This window comes from Stegodyphus dumicola, chromosome 11 (assembly GCF_044657685.1).
Source record: "Stegodyphus dumicola isolate Sdum_Otavi_A_Nest chromosome 11, ASM4465768v1".
NCBI lineage: Eukaryota > Metazoa > Arthropoda > Arachnida > Araneae > Eresidae > Stegodyphus > Stegodyphus dumicola.
Genome location: NC_140778.1, coordinates 150,113,537 through 150,124,727, shown reverse-complemented (window position 1 = coordinate 150,124,727; position 11,191 = coordinate 150,113,537). Strand labels below are relative to the sequence as shown.

Genomic DNA, 11,191 nt, shown 5'->3' with positions numbered 1-11,191 from the left:
GAGGGTCGTGAGAACATTTTCTCTCTCCCCCCCCCGCCTATTTCAAAAAAAAAAATAAAAATTCTTTCTTGGATCGCGTCAAGATTACAAAACAACTCACAGGACTTGTTTATCTCGATCTCGTCAGGGTCACCGTTTCACATAAGAAGATGGATGGACCCTGAACTTTAGACATGATAAAAATTAACTCTAGCCGCCTTTTGTCTGGTAATAGGGTCTCACCGTTTCTAAAAATAGACCAGATCCCATTCTTGGAATTCTATTCTTTAGGAAAGGAGGAGTGATTTTTAGAAAGTGTGAGACAACCCCCATAGCACAAAACATCCTCAGGATGTCCTATTTAAGTCGCAATATCCCGGGACATACATAGGATGTCCTAAGGATGTTGATTCTCAGATGTCCTGAGGAGATCGTAATTTAACATCCTGAGGATGTCTTATTTAAGTCGCTATGTCCCGGGATATGACAGGATGTCCTGAAGATGTTGATTCTCAGATGTCCTGAGGAGTTCACCAATTTCACATCCTGAGGACATTCATTCTGCATTGTCCGGAGGACTTTCGTTGTCAAATATTTTGAGGATATTTGTTCTTAAATTTACCAGTTTTAATTTTTGGACATTGCACATCTGAAACTTGCACATTATTTTATTTTTCATATGTATTTTACTAAGTTGTTTCTAAATGCTGTACATTAAAAATATTGATATGATTGATGATTTATTCTTGTTATTTTGTTATTAATTTTAACTGCTATTTTTTCCGACGTTTTTAAAAGTTTATTTAGTCATGGAAAAGATTTTTTTCAATGGATTATCATTTTCTAGAATATTTGCAAAATTCTAAATAACATATATTTTTTTTATAAAAAATATTTAATTACGGAAACGAATTTACTTACGGAAACGATTTTTTTTTTTAATTTGGGTATAGAGACATTAGGTATTTTTTTTGAAGCAGGAAACATGAAAAATTAGCAACTGCCTTCGCCGGGAATCGAAGGACGGACCCCTGGAATACCGGCCCAGTGTGCAGAACCACTACACCACGAAGACACGCTAGGTGTGGTGGTGGTGTATTTAATTATGGCAAAGCACATTAGGGCTATCTGCCTAAGGGGAGGGATGTCTTCGTGGAGGGACTGGCCGTGGACTAAGGGAAACTGGATCGTATACACGTTACACGTGGGGAAAACCACGAAAACACCCATGCAGCCAGCCCGTTCGCGGGATTCGAACCTCGGATCGCACTACCAGGGTTCAGCGACTTTACCGCTCGGCCGCTGGTGGGCCGAAGACACGCTAGGAAAGCGGGAGAAATACCTTATATTACTTCTCTTTTTAAAGGCCGACTTTTTTTTAAGGGGATCCAATCACTAAATCCTGGGTGTGGATATACCTCATCCAACACCTTTTTAATTCGGGCGCCACTGTAGAGACATTAGGATTTTTTTTGGGAAGCCGTAGAGATGAAAATTAGCAACCGCCTTCACCGTGAATCGAACCACAGACCTCTGAAATACCGGCCCAGCGTGCAGAACTATTACACCACGAAGGCACGCTATGAAAGCGGGAGAAATACCTCATAAGGAAATTTTTTTTCCTCTAATTACAGGACAGAAAATGTTTTTCAATCGCGCGATCCGTTATTGATATTGAATTACAGTCGTGCGATAATTTCGCAGTAAAGATACATCTCTGATGACTATCCAAGATTCTAGAAACTTTGGTCTTATATAGAGATGGTCGTCTTATAGAAATAATGCTTAATATCAATATTTATTGATAATCTCAGAACTATTGGTCACTTTCAGAAGTGGTCGTTTGAGAGGCGATATTCTATATATTTATTTACTGATACTCTCAGATTCCAAAATTTGTTTATATTCTCAGAAATATTGGACGGAAGGTGGTCGTCCCATACATGCAAAATTTTACATTTCGGTATTATTTAACTATTTCCCTATTAATTAATTAATTAGATAGAGAAAAAAATTAGGAAATAGTACTGTTTATTACGGAATAATGTAGGAAGTTCTACAGAACTATATTCTTTCGCGTCATTGCACATTGTATCCGGTAAACTACTGGGTCCTCGTATTCTTCCGCAAATCCGTAAACATCTGTCTGATTTGAAATGAAATCCAAAATGGCTGCGCCATGAGGTTAACTTGTATGGATATTTTTTGTTGCATGAAAGGTAAGTTCAGTTGCAATACTTGTATCTTTACTTTTTTTGCTTTTCGAATTTATGTTATTTATGTCATTTTGACAGTTAAATGTTTCACAGCTTTATGAATTGTTATCATTCTGTCGTGAATTACGTGTATCTCAATGGCTAGCTGTCTTTTCAAATATCTAATTTGCCCTGCTATCCAAATGTTTATGACTGAATTTTTTTAGTCTAGTTTATGCATTCAGTTTCAAAATAATATGTGTGATCAGATTGCTTATTATTTTATTGCAGCAATAAATTTATGTTAAATAGTTTGATCAACTGTATAAAAATAAGAGTTTGCATTGTTTTGTCCAAAATATGTATGGTTGAAACATTATCTTAATCTAGTTTGTAATTCAAGTTTTTTTGGGGGTACTGTTCTGTTATTGGGACCAGAATCGGAAATGTATGAACCTGTGTTCGTAAGTATGTGCATAGATGTGTATATGTAGACATACAAATATACAAGCATACATAAATACAATTCTGAACCCGGTCCTGATAACAGAACAGTACCTTTTTTAATCTTTTTTGAATATTTTATAAAAGGATTAAGCATTTTTCAAACTGCATATCATTTTAAGATTCGACTTGCAGGAAGACAAAATATGGTCATTCAATCAAATGCTTATGATTGCTTTTAACATTTTCTCATAAATATTGTTTGCATTTTTATTGTATTTTAGATACTTTAGTTATGTAAAGTGAACGTGAGAATATTAGGAAAGCTGAAGAATATGAATAGCTACCATAATACGTGTATTTTTTCATCGAGCCCATTGTTTTAGAAACCAATGCACCATTATTATATGCTGGCTTATTTCATAGTTATATGCAGTTTAATTTTATGTTCATGTTACTGTAGTATTGTCATTATAATAAAAGTATTTATAATTTTTGTTGAATCTTGCAAGTTACCTAACATTCAGAATTATTACTACCGAATTTTACTGATAGGTTTTTTCGAGTTGACATAATCTGTCTGATAAATAAAATAAACTGGTGTTTAAATTATATGCATTTCTCTTAATGTTTCATTCAAAGTGAGATGGAAATATAAATGCTATCCAGAAAAGTGAATTCTTTTTGCAGGAAATAACAAACTGTACTAAATGATTAATGTTTATATCATTTTAGAAATGTCAATATTAAAGTTTCTCCCCCTTCTCTTCTTTGATTTTGAAATAATTTATAATAAAATAATATATGCATAAGTGTAATTAATGTAAAGTGTCATTCAATAATATAATTTATTTTTACTGATATTTTTATATTTCTTTTGGTGTTAGAAGGAGGAAAAGGCTGTAATGTTTTAATTAAGGAAATAATTAAAACATTACAGTCTTTTAAATAACACAGTTACAGTAATGTTTATTGAAGCAATCAGTACTGTGTGATTGCCAGTGATTGAATAATGTTAAAATGCATTGTTCATAAGGAAATTTGCTTATCTTTGTGTTATAGATTTTATTTTGACACAAGCTGAAATTTGAATTACTGGAAGCACTTTGAAAACCCGAATTATTTCCTGAATCATTAATCAGGCCAATATATAACATACAAATTTTCATACAAAATTATTTCTTTAAGCATATTATAAAGAGCTCATTTAATTTTATTATTTGTACAAATTTTAGACAAAAGTAGCATGTAACAGTTAAAGATTTATTGAAGCCTACTTGTTACTTGTGGTAACAAAGAAGTGTGAAAGATATTGCCACATTAGTGAACATGACGATCATTGATGCTTAGTTTAGTAATTTAATAATATATTGAGAAATGCTGGGAACTTTCAGAAGTAGACATTTCGGAAATGATGGCGATAAGAAATTGATGCTTCTTGATGATGATTCTTATCAAGCGATAAGAAATTTACATGGTTTTATTATTTATTCTTTAGTTAAGAATGGATTTTAGATGTTCATGTGAAAGAATTGTTAAAGTTTGGCATTTAAAAAAATGAATTAATAATATGCAATTATCTTTTTATACATATATTACTATATATTTCTAATGCGCTATGTAAATGTCAGTGCTAAACAATTGAGATACTATTGTCAGGGCAATCTTTTCTTATACATGAAAAATTCTGATACTTTCTTATCATCTTCCCTCACAGCTTCAACTTATGCTAAAACAGCAAGAGTATGCACACGATAATAGCAAACTATGAATATGCATACCACACACATGTATTTACATGCTTTATATTTAATCTTTATTTCTGAATAGTATTCCATTGGATGAAAAATATGTGAATATTGACCCAATGTGTATATTTTTGTGTGTGTGCATCCTAAAATTTCTTGTTTCTTATAAAGTGCTTATTTGAATTACTACTTGTGAGAGCAGTAGATATGAACCATAAACTAACCATTTTGCCAATTTTCACAGCTTTGCAGATAGTCAGAAAGCACCAAAATTTGTAATAATGTTAAGTTTAAATGATGTTCTATACTTTTGTGTTAATTTTTCTATTCTATTAATTCTATTACTGTGTTATCAAACTTTCTGCAGGAATTTCAACTGGTTAAGATGTTATTACCATGTGGAGAAGAATTTGGTTTTCAAGCTAGAAAAAATTGCAGCTGAAGGATTTTGTAGAAGGTCAGTCAAACTGGTTTTAGTTAATTATAATTTAATTTTGGGTGAAGAATTCTCAAATTTATTTATCATAAGTGTCTAAAGGTCTTCTAAATTAAATTCTGCTTGTTTTTGAAATTTTTCATGACATTCATTCTTTGATTATTATTATTATTATTTTTTAATTTACTAACTTATATCCAGGCACATAATGTTGCATTTAATGCCATACCTTAAATATTGTAAAATGTTAAAATAATACATTTCACTTAAAAATGTAGTTGTGACAGTAAATTTTCTATTACATTTAATCATATCTATAAACATTGGTATACATCATTTTTCAATAATCTGTATATTATTTTGTGCATTTCTTTTACATCCAAGATCTGGCGTATGACTTGCTTTTCAAACTCATAACATGGTGTAATAATGTAATCTAATGGTTAAAGTTTACTATGGAATGGGCCAAATTTAATAAATTATTCTTTGATAGAAATTTATTCATGTGTTCAGTGTGTCTCATCTCTTTAAATTGCTAAAGTAAATTTTATGTACTTGCATTTAGGAATTTTGACTGTATCAGAGTAATTTTGTTTTAGTTATTATAACATGCAAGGGAAAAAATCCATTCATAGCTCTGCATTTAAAATTAGTTAATTAAAGTCCTTAATAAAGAGGGATGTTTTGTTGTTTTAAATGTCGATAGAGTTTAATTCAAAAATATGCCACATTAAGGGTTACTTTTTAACCTAATTTAAAATTTTCATTACTTTAACATGTCCAATAATTGTTATTTTAACTCCGATATTGTAATAATATCAAAATTCCTTACTTTTTGATAGGTAATCCAAATGTAAAACAAGAAAAGAAAAAATTAAAATCTAGAAGTATATTTATTTCATACCTCTAACAAATAAAAACAACACAAGCACTTTTTACTGTCTATCTGCATAGTGTGGCATGTCCCGTAAGACAGATTTGTATGGTCAAATCTATGTTTCAGTTAAAGGAAAATGCATGCGCAGTCTTCTAATTTTCCCTTCGATTAAGGATTCTGTATATACTAGCATAAGAAATATAATAGTTAATGCAGTGTTATACATCAATATTTATAGACAATTGTGGCTATGTTTATTATAATTTTGTTCACTGTAATGGATGGAGTGCCTAAACCATCATGCTGTGTAAACAAAACTCAAATCTTCATCTCTGCATACTGCTCCACTAGTGTTTAAACCACTGAAATGGTGATTATGGTAGAACAACTTTGGTAAAAATTTACTCTACTGTAACCCTTGGTGAATCGTTTCTTTTTTTATATCAAGATCGTCACCTGAGAGGATCGGCACCAATTTCAAGGTGGCTGTTACACAAAACCAAAATAAGAAGTCAAAGACATACACAAACTCTGTGTCCATGTATACATCAACCTATTAAAACAGAGAACTGCACAAACTGGGCATTGTGCACTACCTTAACTTTGTCCATGTACACATTGATCTATTTTCACTTTAAGAAAATCAGAAAGTTAAAAATATCATAGTTACCAGAAAAAATTCGCCACTGTCTTAACACACAGACAACCAAAAATACACAAACAGAGAGGAATAAGTTACCAAAAATACATATTTCCTAACATAAAAACATTAAACAACAAATCTTCTAACAAAAATTAACACACAGAGACAAAAAAAATAAATGAAACGTCATTTTTTTAACATACCTTTTTTTTTTTCACATGCATATGTTTAGGCTTCCCACCACCATCCTCCAGGTAAGCAATTCAATTAAATTTTTCGTCTCTTAGTCACCTCAGACATACTCAAACGATGGTACCCACACCAAAATAATAAATAGCATGTTCAAAATACAAGACCATACCACTTCCGTGCAACCAAACACAGCAATTGAAGAGAATGGTAAGAACCAAAAACCTGGGACCGTACAAAAGGTTTACTATTAAAAAAAGTAGCCCAAAACTAAATTTATCACAGCACGTTGGCAATATTTGCAGAAATAACTCCTTTTTATTGACAAAAAAAAAAGTTCTTTTTTTTTCCCAAAGGCTACTTTCGCCAACAGTATCAACATTAGGGTTACTGAAAAACTTATTTGACGCAATGGGCTTCCACATTTCACAAACAACCAATACCACTTTGCGATTTTTTTTTCAGACAGAAATCAAGGTGTACCATAAAGATTAGCCACATCTTCATTTACTACTGTTACAAGTACTTCTTTGGTAAATTTCTGCGGTTAAATTCAAAAGTTTAAAATTGCATTAACATGATCAGATTCAGAGTCATAGCTAGGGTTTTCAGCGCTCAGGGACAACTGAAGATTTCGCGCTCCCTACTGCTTGCCAAGGATGGAAAACATTTAATTCTAAAATGTTCTAACATCAGTTTGGCGCCCCTTGGATTCTGCACCCAAGGACAGATGCCCCCCCTTGCCCCCCTCTAGCTACGCCCCTGATCAGATTTTGTTTTCTGCACATAGCTAACAATTACTTATGTGTTGTCAGATAAATGTTACCAGATGCAGTTAATTATTTTTTACTTGCCAATCTCATGAGACAAGTTTTTTTGGTACTTTTCCGTTTCGCCGGCGCAAATCTCGCCAAGCAGACTTTATTGGCGACAACATACAGCACATGCATAAAAAATGTTAGTTCTAAGAATTTTTTATTTTAAAGGCATAAGCATTTTAATATCGTTTAAAATTTTGTAAAAAGCCAATAAATAAAGACCATAAATTTGTAAAAAGACATTAAAGTTAAGAATTTATTATGCTTTCATGGTTCAACATCCTGATTCCAGGTTCATATCACGTGACCCTAAGTGATCTCATCTCACGTAAATTACGCTACAAAAATCTAATTCTCTTAGTAATTATCTACATTAATTTCAAGTTAAATCTTAATTTTGAATGCAAGAATTATTTCAATTCGTACGACTAGCTTACTCAGAAATTATGTAAAACCGTAGTGCTTTGCTTCGCTAATGCATTCTCATTAGAATTGATGAATTTAACCCTTGACTTTGCCTTTTCTATATTTTCGCCTTCGGGTGAGCTGTGGGATTGCATAATAATTGACTTAATTACCACGAATTGCCTTAGAGCATAAAATTGAACTATCTGATAAAAATTCTATGTAATTGTATGTAAGTATTGAAAGAAAGAATCAATCTGATGAGAAATGGCTGCGATTTGTTTTGAAAATGATGCGTAAAAGGTTACCAGCGAGGATATTCCGTTTGGCATCAGTTGTACTATTATTGGCGACATTTTCGCCTGCGCCGGCAAAACGGAAAAGTACCGTTTTTTTTGCTCCTGCAAGACTTTACTTTGTGTTGCAAAATAAATTCATTCTCACTCTTTTTGGACTTGCCTACGCATTAAATTTAAAATAGTTTTATGAATAGGTAAGATGTGATTATCATAATTTTGTTTCTCTCTTTATCTTGGCAACTTTATATGTTGATTCAGTATCCAGGTTACCTACCAGTGGCTGATTGATAAAACTGCTCATATGTTCAGCTGGTGGTTTGAGTTTATTTTCTGACATAAAAAATTTAAAAGGCATCCATGTTTATTTTACTATAATCGAAAAATCAAATAATTGCTGCTCTGTTTATAGGTACTAAATGTTAAAATATTTTAAATGCTTCCTTTAATTTGCATTCTAATAGTCATTTGTTTAAATTTAATTATGAATTATATTCACATGTAGTAATTGTGAGTGTTTTTTTTATTTTAGGTGGTGTGAAAGGCAATGACAGAGATCCAATTTATCAAGAGTTCTTATATGCATAAGAATACATGGATATAACATTGTTTTTCATGAATTTAAATAAAATGTGATAAATTGGATTAATAAAAACTATTTTGAATTTTGAAAAGTGTTTTTCCTCTGTTAATCATAATATAGTGCCATAAATTTCTGAATGTGTTTATTTTTCATCCAAATAAATAGCTTTACAAAAATTTGTCTTATTAATAGATATTGCATAATTTAGCATTATTATAAATATTTATTATAGCAGATTTAGCTGAACTACTTTTTTAGTCTCTTTGCAGATGAAGTCACAAAGGTAAGTGGTTAGATATTTTTCTGTATTCCCCATTAAGTAATTTTATCTGGTAAATTACCATTACTTATATACTACAGGTGAAAGAATAAGCTTTCCTTAAAGATGCAAAAATTTGCAGATATTTCAAAAAATTGGTATACATAAAAAAGTTCTTAAATTGCCACATATGCGAAACTGAAAATGTTATATATGAAGTAGTTCAGAAATATAAATATTTTCACTATTTTTTAACTATAATTCACTGCATTTGTTATATATAATCACAGTTTAAGGTAGCAGTGCTTTTCTCACTGTGATTTCTCATGTATTTTGATTCATAAATACACGTACATAAATCCACGTATTTTGATTTCTCTTTTGAGACCGAATAAAAAATGAACTAAACATTCTCGTTGACATTGAGAGTTGAATAAAAGCTCACCTCAAAATAAAATGAATTAATAAATTTATGGAAAATTTTACATTGCATATATTGAGCAGAAAGAGTAAACTGAATATACTTAATGGAATCAATGATTGGTAGAGTTGATAGCAGAATAAAATGCCTTAATTGCATGGTAAACAGTAGATCTTTTGAAGTTTTTCTATGTTGCGTAAAATGCAGATTTAAATTTTTGATATTGATTGTCATATAAATGGCAATTACTGTTTTATTTTGCTCTGAAATGAATGGTTAGTAATAAAATTCTGGATGAGACAACCTTTAACATGCGCTAGAATTTACAAAGTTTAATTTGGTGCTGATTTCAACGGGTAAATTTCATTTTACTGAATTTTGCGTAAAATAATACCAATGAACCATTGCAAATTATTTTCAGAACTTTTTTTTTTAATCTAAAAGGGCTATTAGTTTTGAAATGTGACTTCATATCGTCAGTCGTAAACTTGTTTCGCTTTTCATTCAAGTCTTGCCATTTGGCAAAATTTAACATATTTACCTTTAAAATCTAATATATTATTGACTAACAAGCCAAGCTATTTAAAAGCATTACACACAGTTCTTAACAGTGCTTTTTTTAATTTTTAATCTGATTGATTTAAAATGCATTTAATTCATGATATATCTAATTGAAAACATTTTAATATTTCTACATAATTACATGATATATTTCTTCATTTTTCAAATATATAGAAGACATATAACTTTCTGGTCTCAGTATCTTATAAAATGTTTTGCTATTTCCACTGCCCCATCTGTATTGATAATCTATGCATTCATAAACTTTTAGCCTCTTTGAGTGACTGCTAAAATCTGAGGCCTTTCAGATTTTTTTTTTTTAATTGTATAAGCAGAAAGATAGAATTTTAGAAGAGCTTCTTGAGTTACCTTTTGAATGATATAAAGAATTGTTAACATAATGTCAAACTTTTACAACTAAATATTAAATATATAAAAAAGCCTGCAGCATTCTCATGTTACGAAAACATATTTATTTATTCTGAGGCTAGGAATTGATTTAGTTTTAAAAATACAATTTATTCCTTTTAACAATTTTCCAACAGTGTCATCAAAACACTATAAATTCCTTACATGTTTTAAAGAAAGATGATTCATTTATGTAAAGATTATTAAATGGGTAATTTTATTATTCAATTTTTAATACAAATTAACTGAAATTAGAGACTGATTTTGTAAAATAATTTAATTATGAATAATTCAATTTGGGGGCTATTGGATGTTTAAAAATGATCAAAAGATTTTTAATATCTTAAAAATAAAAGCAAAATTTTCAGTTTTATTCACTGGAATTTTCCTCTCTATATATACTGGGATGTGACACTAAGCAGTTGAGAGTATGTATTTAAGAGGTTAAAGGGATATTGTAATTAGTGTTTTAAATTCTGATAACATCCCATACGCTGTCGGTGGGACGTAGATAGGATGTCCTAAGGATATACTAGGATGTGACATTAAGCGCTCAGAAGGATGAGTTTAGGAGGAAATTGGGATATTACGGGATGTCCTGAGGATGTAGTAAGTAGGACTTTTAAATCCTAATAACATCCCATACGCTGTCGATGGGACATAGATAGGATGTTTTTAGGATATAATGGGATGTGCTTAGGAGATTTGTGGGATGTCCTGAGGATGTAGTAAGTAGGAGTTCATATCCTAATAACATCCCGCACGCTGTCGATGGGACTTGGTTAGGATGTCCTGAGGATATCCCGGGATGTGACATTAAGCACTCGGGAGGAGGTGTTTAGGAGGTTCGCGGGATCTCCTGAAGATGTGGGCATATCCCGCGAGCAACATCCTTGGGATGTTTTTCTGCTATGTGGGAACATTCCCAG

General features: G+C 31.2%; 1 long non-coding RNA gene across 1 annotated transcript; it reads left to right on the top strand.

The window, feature by feature from the left end:
* The first annotated feature begins 2,121 nt into the window (after positions 1–2,121).
* On the top strand, positions 2,122–8,704 carry LOC146994428 (uncharacterized). The gene is made up of 3 exons (XR_015044149.1): positions 2,122–2,198; positions 4,734–4,823; positions 8,563–8,704. It is a non-coding gene; the product is annotated as an uncharacterized LOC146994428 (long non-coding RNA).
* Positions 8,705–11,191: the final 2,487 nt, after the last annotated feature.